Raw genomic sequence first — 17826 nt, 5'->3', positions numbered from 1 at the left:
CTATGGGAACAGGCAGCCGAGCTTTGTGCGACAGAGGTTGTTTTGGCTGGCAGGAGTGTGTGCATGTGTGTATGCAAGCATGTGATAACAGCAGCTGTTTCTGCAACGTGAAAGGATTTTGGAGCATGTTGTTTGTATGCATTTGGTCTTTGGAGGAAGAGCTGGTATTCGGGGGGGGGGTGAGTAGAGGAGATGTGCTTTAATTCACCAATCCTCCTAACACCCTACTCTTCTGCCAAAATTGATCAAGGATTTATTACAAAACTCTCTCTGTGTGTGGGGGGTGGGGTGGGTGGGTGTAATTTGGTTCCATAACCCATTTGAGTTGGACACCCCTTCTCTACATTCTAGCAAATTGTGAGGAACAAAATCAGTAACTTAAGGACATAGGTTGAATGACAATATGCCATTGTTTTATTTCTTATTCAAATATTGAGGGAGACAGTCAATCAGCACCACCAGTATATGCAAATGCCTGGCTCATTTAAGACTTTACAGAAACTGTTCTGAATAATGATGGAACTCTGAACTATAGATATGTTATAAAGCAAGATGAGTTGGCAGAGGAACTGAGGGAGGGTGCCAAATAGCATCTTGGAATGTTTTTTAAAAGCAGATATAAAAAGCAGATATTGCAATAACAATTATTATTTCACCCAAGTTCAAGTCTTTATTTGTGATTAAACACACAGAGAATCTCTACTGAGCCACTGATTGTATGGATTCTGTGGCTAAACCCAAGAAGATAATCAAATTTAAATTGGTTAAATAAGAAGCGACATGACAGAAGTTTATGAAATTATGCATGCCATGAGAAATTCGGTAACGAGACAAATTCATGGAGGAGAGGGCTGTGGGTGGCTACTAGCCATGATGGCTATGCTCTGCCTCCACAGCTGGAGGCAGTAATGCTTCTGAATACCAGTTGCTGGAAACCACAGGAGGGAGAGCTCTTGCACTCAAATCTTGCTTGTGGGCTTCCCATTGGGGGCATTTGGTTGGCCACTGTGAGAGAAGGATGCTGTAGATGGGACACTGCCTTGAAACCGAAGGTTCTCCTTATTTTCCTAAAACAAATCTCCTCCTGCTAGATTCAGAAGGATGTACCAGTCTTTGGCACTCTGCTGCCCCCCCCAGATGTTTTGGACTGCAATTACCATCAGCCGCAGCCAGCACAACTGCCGGGAAAAGGCTTCCTAAAGACATCTGCCAACAAACATTCCAGCAAAGGTAAATCCAAGTCTTAGAACAACAGAAAAGCAGAACCTTTCTGGCATGTTTTACAAGGAGCTAACTAAAACCATTCTTACTTCAGCTGTCCATTTTTTTTTTTAATGCCCAAAGCCACTCACAACACAAACATAGTTAAAATAACAAGCAGTGAAGGGAAATACAAGGGAAACGGGGCGGGGGGGCGGGGGACAGATTCAGACTGAAAATACAAAGACTAAAACCTTAACAGAGCAGCTGGTCAAATATCTGCTGTAAAAGAAAAGTCCTCCTCTTGCAACAGAGGACCACAAGAAAGGAGGGCCAGGCAGGACCCACTAGGAGAGTGTTGGCGAACCTATGACACGCATGCCAGAGAGGGCACTCAGAGCCCTCTCAGTGGGCACGCGCGCATTGCCCCAGCAGGGCCGAAACAGCCTTCCCTCACTCAGCACCAGGGCCGCCAGAGCTGGAGGAGGGGGTGGTTGCTGTTGTGGCAGCGGCAGCAGAGGGACCCATCGCTGGTGGGAGTCAGGTGCCTGCTTGCTTGCTGCCCGGCCTGCCTTCACTCACTAGGAAAATTAAGTGTGGCACTCAAAATGGAAGTTATACTCAGAACAGAGCACGTTCGGCTTCTGAAAAACATTCCAAAACCGGAACACTCATTTCTGGGTTTGAAGTGCTCAGGTTCCAAGTAGTTTGAGAACTAAGCTGTTCAAAAACTGAGGTACCACTGTATTTATTTTTCCCAATTTGAACTGTATTTATTTCCCCCCCAGTGGTGATTTTCTTGAATCAATATGAGAGTATCCCTAAACATTTTTTTAGAAAAATAGAACCGAGTTATACCATAAAATTATATATCAATGGAAAGAAAATTTAATGAAGAATGTAATGCAATAACTTTTATGAAGGATTATTTATTAAAACAGCAGTCATAAAGAAGAAACATGAAACACACAGGAAAAAAAAGAGATATACAGGTTAAATTGCCGTGTTGGCACTTTGCGATAAATACTGTATTTTTTGCACCATAACACTCACTTTTTTCCTCCTAAAAAGTAAGGGGAAATGTCTGTGTGTGTTATGGAGGGAATGCCTACAGGTGGCATGCCTACGGATTTTCCTCCTCTAAAAACTACATGCGTGTTATGGTCGGGTGCGTGTTATAGAGCGAAAAATACGGTAAGTGGGTTCGGAGTTGCAGTTTGGGCACTCGGTCTCTAAAAGATTTGCCATTACTACACTAGGAAGACAGTTCCACGGACTTGGAATGACCACAGAGAGAGACCACATCCCAAACAGACACACTGCTCAGATGCTGGTGGGATGCAAAGGGCAGCCTTTCCAGAAAATCTTAAGGACAAGTTCATCAGGGGAAAGAGAGTTCTTGAAGCACCCTGATCCCAAGTCATTAATGATTCAAAAGGTCATAGCCCGCATTTCAGATTTTGGCCTGAAAACAGACTGGGAATCAGTGTAGCTGTGGCAGGAAGCGAGTCACAAGCTCTCCAAAACTGGCTGTAATCAGCATTCTGGACTCCTTGAAGTTTCCAAAGGTAGCCCTACTTAAAGTACAGTATGACTGAATCTCACACAGAGGCTCAGTTCCTAGGGTTCTGTGTATACATGAAAATCGCATATACCCAAACCCTTGGAGCTGCCCTGACGCCTAGTGTGGGAGGGAGAGAGATAGCTCTCCGTATTCCCAGAGCTAGCACACTGAGCAGGACTTGCCCAGCAAGTAGTGCAAAGAGCTTAAAACCTCTTTTCACACAGGGTGAGCCCAAGCAGACCTGGTGCAAAAACGGCTTTTAAGCTGTCCACTTTGTGCAATTTCATCCAGCACGCATATGGCTGAAACTGTGTAGGTTGAATGTGTGTTAAATGCGCAGAAGGTGCAATTGGTTGATGTGAACAAAGGCATGCGTGTTACCATGCCCATGACTGCATCCAATGTTACATTCCCAGGCTGAGCACCAACTATGGCCAGAACAGGCTGTTCACCTCGGCAAGGAGACTGTTTTGAAGTGGGGAAGGCAGTTCCCCAACAGATTCTATGCAGTCACCTTCAAAGACACACAAACACAGGCCAGATGGGGTACCTGAATAGAGGAATGCAGCCATGACAAAGTAATCTGACTCCACCTTTCCAACCTTCCTCCCTCTAGCCTGCTGAGGTACCACAAATCCTAAAGTGAAGGCTCCTAAGTCTTACTGTTAATTGCTTCTGCCAAGCTGTAAGCAGCCCAAATCATTTTTTTTATTATTAGAAAGAAAGAGGGGCTTTATTTGTATTAGACGTGAAAGTCTATTCCTGCCTCTTTGCTGCCATATTCTCTCAGTGTCAACTGGATAATCCCATTTACTTGTTTCACATGCTGTTGTTTTAAACAGACAGACACACATTTCTCTGTTCTCCAGAGTACATTTTGGTCGCCGAAAACATTCCACAGACCCTAGTTTTCAATCTTAAAAATCTATTTAAGGGGTGGTGGTAGAGGAGATTACTTCATTGGGTGGGATCAATGAATATTTACGAATAAGCCACAATGCCCAGGAATTCCTCTCTCATGCTGACTGGGATGATTAAGATGACAAAGACTGGCTCCTGATTGTGTGACCAAGTTCAAAATCAATTACCTCCAAAGTCATCACCATTTTCTGCAGGCCTAAATTCCAGCAATATTCAGTCGATCGACAGCAACAGCACAATTTTACCTGCCTGCATCAGTCCAAGGTACGCCTTAGTGTAATGACCCACATGCTTAAACGTCATGCCCTCACACAAGCTTGTAGTCCCCAACCTGATCTTATCTCTCCTCCATTTTATTCAGCCATCCTATTCTTTCATTCTTATTTACTTATTTTTGCTCACCTGTTCATTTCACCGATACAGTGTTTTCCTTTATTTCTCCTTCCTATATTTATCGTCACCTCATTTCCTCCATTTTGCATGGTTATTTCCTGGCTGGGGCCCTCAAGAAGCAGGCCACAGCACTTTCACCTCACATCAGAGACCCTGCAGGCATCTCACCCTCCTTAGACCTGCAGTGCTGCCTCATCACCAGGGAGAGAGTGTCTGATGGTCACATCAACCAGAGCTAGGGAATGGAAACCAGAAGACATGATCCATTGCCATGGGACTGGAAAGGTATCAAGGACATTTGAGGAACGGGTTCATGTTTTTGAAGCAAAGGTGTTGTTAATGGAGCACAGTGCCTCGGGAGTACTCTCTGGAGAGGGCTACAAACTCATCCTGCAACCGCTTCAATTATCCTAATTCCATGCAGTGCACACTTCAAATGTCAAAAAGGCCACTTGAAAAATATGGAATGAAATAAGCAAGATGTAAGTGATCACATGGGGGATGAAGTACTTGCAAATTATGCCACATACTACTTCCAGAGAGTGCTGCAAGCTACCGTATTTTTCGCTCCATAAGACACACTTGACCATAAGACGCACCTAGTTTTTACAGCGGGAATGCAAGAAAAAAAATATTCTTTAAAGGAAGCGCTGAGCAGAGCCTGTATGCATCCCAGGCTCTGCTCAGCACTCCCTTTCACAAGCCGTGTGGAGTGGAGTTGTAGGCTTTTCCCCGAGGAGGGAGAAGGGCAGTCTGTCACTGACCGGCTGCCCTTCTCACTTCTCAGGGGAAAGCCCCCAAGAGCTCCACGCAGCTCTTTAAAGGCAGCGCAGCTCTTGGGGGCTTTTCTGGGAGGTGGGGGAAGGGACTGAGGGGCTAAGCCAGATGCTAGAACAGCAAGAGGGAGCGCTGCACAGAGATCCCTCTTGCTGTTCTGGCTTCTGGGATAGCTGTGCAGCCTGCATTCGCTCCATAAGACGCACACACATTTCCCCTTACTTTTTAGGAGGGAAAAAGTGTGTCTTATAGAGCGAAAAATACGGTATTTGTCAGATTGTCTGCTGCAACTGAAACAGTAACAGGCACATACAAGTGCTTCTCCTCTGCTTGCAAAATTAAGAAAAGTGGGCCACAAGATTTGGTGTAACCTGCAATAACCTGCCCTGGAAAGAGCCCAGCCAAGAAATTAATAGGGAAATATTCCTAATTGGAAAGAACAAGTTCACCTCCCTTTGTGGGCAGGGCACCAGGGCAGGCCTGCCCCTATGAGTAATCCAATGTTAGCCATAATAAATAAAACTAGAGGGCTCAAAGGCTTGGGTTAGTAGACTATTATTTCACAGTGGAAGGTTCATACTATTCTCAGAAGGCTCTCATTATGTTTGAAAAATGCAAACACAACACAAGCATCCACCTGAGTTGCAAGAGGAAGGAAACTGTGTTGACAGTCTTATGAGAAGTCTCTGAGAATCAGAAGCATTTCTCTGCCCTCAACCCAGCAGTAAACCTCTGAGTGTACACCGCACTCAAAGCTATTCCTGAAAGAACCCCCCTTTAGTAAAATGGGAAAGAGTTGTGAAAGTGAATCCATTAGAAAAGGGCTGGGCAAAAAGGACAAATGCTCAGTGTCCTGTTCAGCCTGAGGCATCACTGTCATCAGGCTGTGCAGTACATAATGAAAACTTCAAAAGGTGGCTTCTGCCCAGAACTAAAAATTCCCATAAGCAAACAACAGAGATCAAAAGCAGAGGGGACAGAAATCCTAAAGGACCCAACTCAGAGCCTGTGGAACTCTTAGGGGTTTCTTCAAGTAACTAGGACCCTTGAGGTGGAGCAGAAAAAATAGGAGCATGTTGACAGGAAAGTGAAATGACCAAGAGGAAGGCATGGAATGGAAAGCTTGGCTAAGAAGAATGTTTACAAAACAACGACTTTTCAGCTTTCTGTATAACTAGAGTTAAAAGTCAATTATACTGAAGTGTACACAACTGGTCCCAATTAAGTAAATACAGTGACAAAGAAATGGGCCGCATTGACAATTATGCTGCTTTAGCTACCCCTATCCCAGTTGCCTACCAACTGTGTCTCAGGTGATCACACAGGTGTGGCACCAAGCAGGTCAATGGACAAGGGCCAGTATTACACATCCTCATTCCAGAGAGTGAGAGTCACCCTCACCACCACCTCCTGTTAATTAGAAACAAGAAGTGAGACTGCAGGAGACATACACATATTCTTAGCATGAGCTCAGCTTCCCAGCTCCTAAGGCAACGGAGTCGTACAGGCGAAAGGCATAATGGAAATTGCTCCTATGACCCGGTGATGCAAGGCAAAAGCTCATTTTCAGCAACCACTTGCCATTTTAAGAAAGGAGTTTAAGCTGTAACCACAGCCCATGTGATCTGAGCGTTTCCCAATCAATTAAAGTTCAAAACTGGAGCACCAGAGCACATTCAGACCGAAATAATAATATTATAATAATAATTTGCTGGGCCAAATTCTCCAAAGTGAACCAAACACAGTATGATCACATGTTACATGGGGAGTTCAATTCCAAGAGTTCTGCATATACACGAAATTCATGTATACCCAAACTCTTTGAGCCACCCCTGTGGCTAGCATGTGATGGGGAGAGAGAGATTCCCCAGCACTCCTAGACCCTGTATGCTAAGTGGGCCTTGCCCAACAAGCAAAGCAGAGAGCTTAAAAGCTCTTTCCAAGCCAGAAACCCCAAGTGGACTTGAGATAGCTCAGTCTCTAGAGCATGAGACCACTCATCTCTGGGCCATGGGTTTGAGCCCCATATTGGGCAAAAGATTCCTAGTGGTCCCAAAAGCTTTTCAGGCAACCACCCACTCAGTTCCATAAACTCGCCTCCAGTGTCCTCTGCCCTGTTATTCATAATAGCAGTTCTCACTAAGCAACCCACTAAGGAGTAAAATTCAAAACTGAGACAATGAATTGCACCTTAATTCAAAATGCAATTAAAACTATTTTGTTAAATTAATTCAACAAAACGGATGAACTTCTGGTAGTCATTTACACCTCCAGGGACCCCCCTGCCACACCCTTGCCTCTTAGTGCCCCCGCCTTCGTAATCCCACTGCCTCCCCAGTGCATAGATGTCAACTTTCAGATTTGAAAATAAGGGATCAGCAGCCTCACCTGTCCCGGGGTCAGTCTACGGGATATCTAACAATCCAGGATAGCGGTGGGAAACGGTGCTGGAATAAGGGAATTTCCCACAAAAAAAGGGAAGGTTGACAGCACTGCCCACTTGGGAAACCTATATAATATTTACACACCCATTGTGAAAGTGCTAGGCAGGCCAAAAAGCCTACCCAGTACAGTTCTATCGCAAGAGCCAGTGACCCAACACAAGCAGGAATTTAGGAGTTATAGTTCAGCTCCATTCCCTTTGCTTTGCTCCTTAGCGATCCGGGTCCTGCTCTTTCCTCTCTGTTGTTAGAAGCCCCATCCCACAAATATCCTAAGAATGCTTCAACGTCATCTTCATTTATTTGAGTGGTTTTTGCCATTCCTCTGCTTATTTAGCCCAGGCCTCTCTTTCTGCTCTGGGGTCCCAGTTAATGAAAACCACATGAGATCACAATGTGAGTTTGCCTAGTGCTCAAATCAATGTCATCTGCATTAATGGGGGGGGGGGGAGAGCATTTTTTAGCATATTGTTTTTAACAAGGATCAAAAATGTCAAGCTGCAGTGCGCACAGAGAGATCAGATAAGCGCACAAATTTACCCACCTATCCATGCCCCCTCTCCCCTGTCCCGGCCACTGTAATATACTTTTGCAGAAATGCCAGCTGAGATTATAATTGTGCTTAGCACTGAAAGCCCTTTTATTATGGCCGAAGTGCTTCGCAGTATATTATCTCACTAATCCTGACAACTGCTCTTTAACGGAGACCAATATTATAATTATTGTAGATGACCTGCTGATAGGGTGGCCCTTTGTACATTGCCAAAAAGGGGAAAAGAGAAGAGGGTGCAGATTTACATAAAATTTGCATGTGGTAATTACAAAAAAACCCACAATTTTTGTAATAATAGCTATGATCTGAACAGCAACACACCTTAGCGCTGCTGTGAACAGGTGACCTGTGTTGCTTACTCAGCCTGATGCCCAGCTGCAAACTAGGGATCAGGCCTCCCTGATCTCTCCTTTTGGGGATCTTTAAACTGGATTTGCAGTGGATAGCCTTTCAGACACACACAAACTGTTTGTAGAGAACTGACCTCTGTAAAGTAAGACACACGGCTGCTCTATCGGGTCAGTCAGAGACAGGGCAGGAGCCTAGCCTTAACTAAGGCCCCCAATGAGTGGGCGGCAAAGGCAAGGTTTGAACAGGGGACACAAGTTCTCAGCCACTATTAGCACAGGGTGGCATTTAGGTTGGCCCTAATGTGGTGAATGGATTCTTTGATGGCTCTGCTGGATTTGGTCACAGAACTCTCAATTTTCAGATTTATATTTGTGACCTACTTTTTACTCAGCACTTACACCACCGTGAAGTTGTTGAACTGAAGAGCAGGATACACACCCTGTCTCAAGTAATCAATTACTTGTTGCAGTGTTTCTCCATTAGCACATTACCCTTGCCCAGGGTATGTGAAAGGGTTTCAAAGGGCACACAGCAGAACTTTTTAATTTTACTTTATCATAGTATAACTCTTTATTAGATACTAATGAATTGATGCCACATATTGTAATTGGTCCAGTCTAGATAAAACAGTACAGTGGTACCTTGGTTCTCAAATTTAGTCTGTTCCAAAATCAAGGTGCACTTTCCCATAGAAAGTAATGCAAAACGGATTAATCCGTTCCAGACTTTTAAAAACAACCCCTAAAACAGCAATTTAACATGAATTTTATTATCTAACTAGACCATTGATCCATAAAATGAAAGCAATAATCAATGTACTGTACAGGGTGGATTTGATTTAAATCAAATCGATTTAAATCACGATTTAAATTACTAGTCAGTAAGGCTTGATTTAAATCATTTTTTTTTACAGGAAGACTCATTCTTTCTGGTATAATCTTAATATTTACAACCATATGAAGGTTTCATTTTTGGAATAATAAATTTTCAGAGTAGTTTTTACAGTTATATCAAAAATTACTGATTTGATATACTATTAGAAATACATAGACAGATAATTATGAAATTATGGTGAGGTTTAATAAGTTAACTGTTTATATTTGGACAATATTTCTGCTGTACTTTTTTGGAAAGAGAAAAATAATCATTTCCTTACTAACCATTTAAACAATTTATTTAACTGGTTATAGTCATTGTTTGGATGAGGGCTTTTATCCATTTCCACAGTCACACAATCAATCAATCAATCAATCAATCAATCAATCAGTAGCTGAACTGGGATCCACGCAGTCCCCAAAACAAATTAACTAAAAAAGCCTCAAAACAAAAAAATGCAAAATAAATAGCAAAAACAAAAGCACCAAATATAACCTCCAAATATCACCACAGAACACTGCAATTGGGAATGGAAGGCTTGAATTACAATGGGAGGGGGCACAAATTAGCAGCGCAACAGGAAATCACGGAAACGGAAGGCTTGAATTACAACGGGGGGGATCCAAAATAGAAGCGCAACAGGGAGACTCAAAACGGAGCATGTTCAGCTTCCGAAAAAAGTTCGAAAAGCGGAACACCTACTTCCGGTTTTTCAGCGTTTGGGTTCCAAGTTTTTCGTGAACTAAGCTGTTCGAAAACCCATGTACCACTGTATTATTAAAACTACCCCCGAATTACCTTCACCTAAGAAGAGGCATGGCAGTAAGACTAAACTCTCAAAAGGGACTGAGTCAGGACACTACAAATGCTGTCTAGCTTCCTCGATCTGCATAATGGGAGCTGGGAGTTCCTCCTCCTGCTCCATCCCCACCTACCTCTCTCCGATAGGGCTGGGCGATATCTGGTTTCCAACATTGTGATATATAACCAGCTAAACATTGTGATACACTGATATATCACTATGTCTGAAATAAGGATGGAGCTATGTAGAGGCATTGACTGGCTTCACGATTTTCCCTGCATCATGATTGCCAAGTCAAAAATTATGAAACTGATGTCACGATATGGACTTCATACCAGTTTTGGACGATATATTGCCTGGTCCTACTCTCTTGCCATGCCCACCCCAGCACTATCAAATACTGGGAGTTGACCTGCTTGCCCTGGGATGTTTCACCAGTTGACACCTCCCAGTCTCCTGAGTCTAGGAGGAGTACTAATATGGTCTTGGTGTGCACTCCTGTTCTTATCAGGATCAAGTAGTTATGCATATAGAGAGAGCCAATGTGGTGTAGCGATTCAGAGTGTTGGACTAAGACCTGGGAGATTGGGATCCCAGTCCTCTCTCAATCTTAATCTAGAGCTCACGGACCTCCAATGAAACTGAATATTGGAAGATTCAGAAAAAATAAGAGGAAGTTCTTCTTCATGCAGTGCATAGTTAAACTAGGGAACTCACTCCCACCGGAGGCAGTGATGGCCACCAACTTGGGATGGCTTTAAAAGAGGATTAGATAAATACATGGAGGAGAGGCCTACTGACGGCTACCAGCCGGGATGGCTCTGCTCTGCCTGCACAGTTGGGGGCAGCAATGCTTCTGAATGCCAGTTGCTGGACACCACAGGAGAGGAGACAGTGCTCTTGTGCTCAGGTCCTGTTTGCAGGTATCCCATGGGCATCTGGTTGGGCACTGCGGGGACAGGATGGTAGACTAGATGGGCAACTGGCCTGATCCAGCAAGGATAACAAGGGTTCTTGTTATGTTCCTACGTTCAAATCAGTAGTAATTAAAATGTTGTACAGTACTTGAAATATACAGGTCATCCCAGCATGCGGATCAGGCAGGCCAAGAAGCAATTAGTTCTACCTTTTGAGTCACCATATTATATCTGGCTCCAGTTGGCAGGCTTCAATGTTACAGTAGACACAAACACACCCTTCAAGCCTCACTGCAGGCCAGAGATGGGGAACATGCATCGCTCCAGATGTAGTTCAACAACATAATGGTAGTTGTAGTTAACTACCATTATCCCATAGCACTGCCCAGGAGAAAGGGGGTTGGAGCCCAACCACAACTGGAGGGCCAAAGATTTCCCATGCATACTGCTCAGGGCAATTTTGCCTTCGTGAATTTTTCTTGGAGGGTAAACTACATTTTTTAAAGGGTCAAACTCTCTATTCCCCATCACTTGAATCTAACAAGTCCTTAAACTAGTATTAGATTGGACTGATGGCACCAGTTCTGGAGATCTGATTAGTCACATGCTAGCATAACCATGGAGCAGGAGGAACTAATTCCTGTCTTAATCAGAGATCTTTGCAACTACAAAACCTAGCACTCTAGCTCAGTGGTTTCCAAAGTAGGTAGCACTGCCCCCTGGGGAGGATAACCTAGGGGGCTCTAAGAGGCAAGGGGTCTAAAGGGGGGCCATTAGAAGCATAAATGAATATCAGACTTTGAAAAGCTGGTATTGTTGGATCAAGTTCATCAGTTTTCTTGAATTAATTAAACTAAACAGTTTCAACAGGATTGTGAATTAAAGTGCAATTAGTGGTTATTGTTTTGAATTTCATTTATTATCTTCCTTAGTGGGTTGTGCAAGCGGAATAATGCTTTTTATGTGTTGTGTAGTGGGTTCTGGGGATGTGTTTATGGAACCAACAGGGTGGAGGTGCAAAGAAGTTGGGGAACCACTGGACTAGTTCTTCACTCGTTTGTCCTGAGAGAAGGGAGAAAAAATAATGGGTCAAACTCAGAGCACAACCTGCCTTGTAACTTACAGGAACATGCAGTGTTTAAGTCTTTTATGGGTTGCACTGAACTGCAAAGGTGGAATAAGATCTGTTCATTCCAATGCAGTTTCATTTTAGTCTTGTAAGCAAGAGTGAGATGTTAACAACAGTTCTCAAATACCTTGGATGCAACAGCCACTTTGAGGGTTGCTGTTGCTGTTTACAATCAAGTGGCATGTAAATTTTATGAAATAAAACAAATTTAGTATGTATTACACCCAGACCAATCCCTTTGCAGGGCCTACCATGCTGCTACGTAACAATATAAGGGTCATAAACACACTTGGTATTCAGACACCACACCAAGTCAAACCATAAGTTTAGCATGAGTATATGGACTCAGGGAGAGGAGACTGCAATCACTTCATTCCTTTCTGGTTGTTCTGCCACTATGCCTCACTGAGCTAAGCCATGGTTTGCCGTAGCATGTTGTCTTACTTTGAACTTATGATATAGTTCTCCAAAACAAACCATGAGCTACAAACAATAAGATAAGCTTTGGTTGCACCAGGCGGGTGGCGCTGTGGTCTAAACCACTGAGCCTAGGGCTTACCAATCAGAAGGTCGGCAGTTCGAATCCCCACCACGGGGTGAGCTCCCGTTGTTCGGTCCCTGCTCCTGCCCACCTAGAAGTTCAAAAGCACATCAAGTGCAAGTAGATAAATAGGTACCGCTCCGGCAGGAAGGTAAAGGGTGTTTCCATGCACTGCTCTGGTTCACCAGAAGCAGCTTAGTCATGTTGGCCACATGACCCGGAAGCTGTACGCCAGCTCACTCGGCCTAAAGAGCAAGATGAGCGCGCAACCCCAGAGTCGTCCACAACTGGACCTAACGGTCAGGGGTACCTTTACCTTTACCTAAGGAAGCTAAACCAAAAGCCCAGATTTAAGTGGCACACTAAGCGGAACCATAGCTTAACTCCTTCCAAATTCCAATTCAACACCGCAGCAAAAAGATCAGGGAGGCCACAGCCTCTTCTATGGGAGCCTGCACACGAAATAAGTCATGGTTTGGCTTATCACGATATACAAACCAGATCATTCTGTTATCCGTACCGTACTAAAAATTAACCTATGTGGGATGATATGGGAGGGAAGTATCAGTGCTGCTGTAAACTTCAGTGGAATACAATAGGTCAGAAAAAATCAAAGTGAGGCTGAAGAGACATTGGGGGCAGGGAGCAGAACTCGCCCCAACCAAAGATTTTAACACAGTTAACAATGCCTAAGTAGGGCTAATTTTGCACCATTTAAAAAAATGTTTACACAAATCTGCATGTGTAAAAATATTTCTGCCTACATACTTTGCTTTTGATCATACAAGCAGGTTGTAGCAATGATCTTTTTGGATAAGGTATTTCCTCCTCTGGGAGAGAAGAGGGACAATGGTTCTCTCAATGATACTTCCACTCTCTATTTTTTAATATCTGCATTAAAAATTATGAGTTATATCGAACCAAGTTCTACTCAGAATAATCCCACCGGAAATAATGCACTTAAGTTAGTCCTGCCTGTTATTTTTAATGGGTCTACTTTGAGTATATTTATACCATGCCCACCTGGCTGGGCTTCCCCAGCCACTCTGGGCGGCTCCCAAGATAATATTAAAAACATAATAATAATAATAATAATAATAATAATAATAATAATAATAATATAAAATAAAACAACTTTTATTTATACCCCGCCCTCCCCAGTCAGAGCCGGGCTCAGGACGGCTAACACCAGTAGAATTACAATAAAAACATAATTGGGGGGGGGACAATTTAAAATACAGGTTAAAATGCAATTTAAAATGCAGTCTCATTTTAAAAGTAGCCCATGGATCAAAACCATAAAGGGAGGGAAAACATAAGGGTCAGACTGAGTCCAAACCAAAGGCCAGGCGGAACAGCTCTGTCTTGCAGGCCCTGTGGAAAGATATCAAGTCCCGCAGGGCCCTAGTCTCTTGTGACAGAGCGTTCCACCAAGTCAGGGCGAGTACTGAAAAGGCCCTGGTCCCAGTTGATACCAATCTAACCACCTTGCGATTTGGGACCTTCAAAGTGTTGTCATTTGTGGACCTTAAGGTCCTCCGCGGGGCATAACAGGAGAGGTGGTCCTGTAGGTACGTGGGTCCTAGGTTGCGTAGGGCTTTAAAGGTCAAAACCAGCACCTTAAACCTGACCCTGTACTCCACCAGGAGCCAGTGCAGTTGGTAAAGCACTGGGTGAATGTGATCCCGCGGCAAGGACCCCTTAAGGAGCCTCGCCGCGGCATTCTGCACCCGCTGGAGTTTCTGGGCCAGCTTCAAGGGCAGCCCCGCGTAGAGCGCGTTACAACGAGCAAGCCTGGAGGTGACCGTTGCATGGATCACTGTGGCCAGATCAGGGAGAGAAAGGTAAGGGGCCAACTGCTTAATATGGCGGAGATGGGAAAATGCCACCTTTGCTGTGGCTGCAACCTGTGCCTCCATGGAAAGGGAGGCATCGAAGGTTACACCCAAGCTCTTGACAGAAGGCGCTGGCACTAATTGAGCCCCCGCAAGAGATGGGAGTTGGCCCCCCAACCCTATGTCATCCTGACCCAGCCAGAGGACCTCTGTCTTCGAAGGATTTAACTTCAACCAGCTCCCATGCAGCCATCCAGCCACAGCTTCCAAGCATCTGGTCAGTGTGTCCGGGGTCGAGTCAGTGCAGCCATCCATCAACAGATAAAGCTGGGTGTCATCAGCATATTGATGACAACCCAGCCCAAAGTATTAAAAACATTAAAAACTTCCGTAAACAGAGCTGCCTTCAGATACAACCCAGTCTCTTTACCCATTTTGTTTCTTCTTTGCTGCCCAGTTGATTGGGGAAACCTTCCATAGTTTAAAACTGATTAATTTGGGCCACTGCCCCCTTGATTCCATAAGCTCATCCCCAGCGCTTCTTACCCTATAAAAAGCATTATTCAGAATAACTTACGGTTTGAGATGTATTTGATTTAAACGTAATTTAATTTATTAATTTTATCTTGTTATACCTGTTTTGCTGTATGATGTATTGAATATGGGCCTATGGCCGTAATAAACTATCTATCTATCTATCTACCCTATAAAAAGCATTATTCAGAATAGCAGTTTACAGCAGCCACTAAGGAAGATAGCAACACAATGAAATCCCAAACAGTAACAACTAATTACACATTGATTCAAAATCCAGTTAAAACTATTGAGTTTAACTAATTCAATAAAACTGATGAACTTGAGCAAGTGATGCCATCTTTTCAAAGTCTGATAATCATTTACACCTCCAGTGCCTCCCTGCTGCCCCCTAAGTAATCCCACCACCTCCTGGGGGCAGTACCACTCACTTTGGAAACCAGTGACTTAAGTTGTAAAATGCTTCACCCTTAGTGCTGGTATAAGTTAGGTGGTACCATCACTGTTTCACCATCAATGGGAAGAGGCAAGTGACCACATAGACTTGACCTGGGAGAGTTTACAGGCTCTGCAAAGTGTCAACAGTCTGGATTCTGCAACCGCAATGATTTGCATGCAAACCACATGTAACAAATGAGGATGCTCATGCCTCCATCTCGCCCATCCAGCCAGACCCTTCCAATCCCATCTTGTCCAAGAATCCCAGAAGCACAGCACTGGAAGGAGCCAGCTTGTGTCACACCCCACCGTGGGAAACTGAGAAGCTAACTGGAGGGGTGGAGCACCCGTTCCACGGCATTCCTCCTCTGCCCTGTGACACACACAGCCTGGGAGCAATAAGAGATGGAACCACAGGACGTACAGGCAGACATGCTTTGCCTGAGCATGGTGTATGCAGGCACCATGTGTGCTATATACACAGCCAAGTAATGTATTGGTGCTATTTCAGGTAAACATTGAGTTGTGGCTGATCACTTCTGTTAGCAAAAGAAATAAAACATCTAATTGCAAGTGAATGTGGTTTAATGCTCTTAGGCTTGGTGCACTCTTTAGATCAATGTTTCTGGAGAAAAGCCTGAAGTGTTTGGTTATTTGTTAATTGGTTCAGTTGTACTTTAATTTCATCTGTACTTGAAAACAGTTGACAAAAACGAACTGGAAAAACTGAAGACGAAATAATACATAATTGCAAGGAATGTGGTTGCTCTGCTCCAGTATTGACCAGACACACAGTACTACCAAAATATATGCTTGGGTCTATTTCCACCCACTTAAAGAATGCCCATTAAAAAAGGTACTGAAAAGTCATACTGCTCACTTATGTTTGCTTGACAGCAAAGCACAGAAAGCAGTTTCTGAAGAAGTGTAAGAGGCAAGAACAACTGGGCCCTCTGCTTAAGCATAGATGGAACTGATTTGGAACAAAGGGACCCAGGAATTAATGATAAACAAGTCAAATTAAAAATCAGTACTCAAGTTCTACTATCCTGTTGCCCTTTTAACTAATGTTACTTTCCATCCCAATATTATTGCAAGAAAGGATGCTGTTATGGCTCAGTTTACATATTGGCCAGTGTGGTGTAGTGGTTAGTGTCTTGGATCATGACCTGGGAGAGACCAGGGTTCAAATCTCCACTTGCCCATGAAGTTCATTGGGGTTGACCCCCTGGGGGCCAGTCTCAGTCTAATCTAGGGTTGTTGTGAGAATTAAATGAGGAAGGGATGAATTATGTGTGCCACCTTTGGCTCCTTGGATAAATAAGTGGGGGGTGTAAATGCAATAAAATAAATAATACAAAAAAAGTTAAGAGTGGCAAAATAAAGTATTAGTTGTCACTGTTGTCATTTGGCAGTGAAGACTGACAAGCCCACTTGGAGAATAACTTGATAATTCTAACTGGGCTAAAACTTTAAAAATCCATCAGGTTCCACACCAGGTAGCTCCTGCATATCTTCCCCCATGTTAAGTAAAATTACGAATTGCCAGAGAAGCCGCTTTCGTCTTAAGGGTGTTGCTGTCGCAGGGAAACAAAAGTGCATAACTTTTCATTCCTGGCACACACACAGGCCCGTGAGAGAGAAGGAATACTGGAAGGAACTTGATTTCCCAGTTGCAAAACCCCTTCACCAGCCTTTTGCCTTCAACATGCAGGAATTATATACTTTTGTTTTCAAAAAGTTGGGTTAATATATATAATATATATTTTGCCCAAGAAACCAAACCTGTGCGCGTCCCAGCATCACAGGAGGCGGAGGCGGAGGTCCAAAGGGGCGGAAACGGTGCCGCTGGAGAAAAGCAAGGGTGGGGTGGTAGGGGCGTCCGTCCCGACGACTCAGTTTGTCGCGTGCGAAAAGGCTGGAAAAGGGGCGCTTCCTCTGCACAGTCTCAGCGGGAGCTGCTGCCGCTGCCCGGGGGACAGGCAGAAGCGTGCAGGCGGCCCATCCCCGCGTTCCCGGGGCGGCAAGAAAGATTCGCTTGCCTGCTGCTGGTGCCAAACTCCAGAGCGCCGCTCTCCTCTTGCGCGCAGGCGTTCAGCGCTCCGCCCGCTAACGAGGAAACATGGCCGGGGAGGGGGGGAGGGAGGGAGCAGTGGGAGCGGAGTGCATCGGGGAAGCGGAGAGACTCAGCCCCTCGCTTGCCTAGGGGAGCCTCAACCAAGGAGAGAGAGAGCGCTCAGCGCCGCCGCAGCCTTGCCAAGCGCCCCATCTCCATCGCCTTTGCGCGCTCAGGACGCGCCCTCCTCCCGAAGACTTTAAAGCAACAGCAGCCGCTTTGGAAACCAAAAGCTTGGAAGGAGAGGCAGGCAGGAAGGTCTGCCCAAAGCCACACGCCGTCTGCTCACTGGCCCGAGCCGGCCCAGCTGCAGATTTCCGTTGGCTGCCCGGCCTGCCAGTCGCGCTCATTGACAAAGAGGGAGAGGGAGGGAGGCGAGACACGGTTCTTTTGTCATCTCTGGCTTCTGCAGCAGAAAGAGTTGCAAAAGAGCCCGGT

At 44.6% G+C, this 17826-nt stretch overlaps 1 protein-coding gene across 3 annotated transcripts in view; it reads right to left on the bottom strand.

The window, feature by feature from the left end:
• The window catches only part of AMOT (angiomotin), a 68343-nt gene that overhangs the window by 43246 nt on the left and 7271 nt on the right, over nt 1-17826 (bottom strand). Inside the window, exon 1 of one of the 3 annotated variants that reach the window (XM_053374439.1) lies at nt 17058-17641. The exons of the other annotated variants lie outside the window; for them this stretch is intronic. The gene's annotated coding sequence lies outside the window, so the exon portion shown is untranslated. Of the gene's footprint in view, nt 1-17057; nt 17642-17826 lie in introns of those variants that run through there. 3 annotated transcript variants of the gene reach the window in all.

This window comes from Podarcis raffonei, chromosome Z, assembly GCF_027172205.1.
Source record: "Podarcis raffonei isolate rPodRaf1 chromosome Z, rPodRaf1.pri, whole genome shotgun sequence".
NCBI classification, from domain to species: domain Eukaryota; kingdom Metazoa; phylum Chordata; class Lepidosauria; order Squamata; family Lacertidae; genus Podarcis; species Podarcis raffonei.
This window is presented reverse-complemented; position numbering and strand designations above follow the sequence as displayed.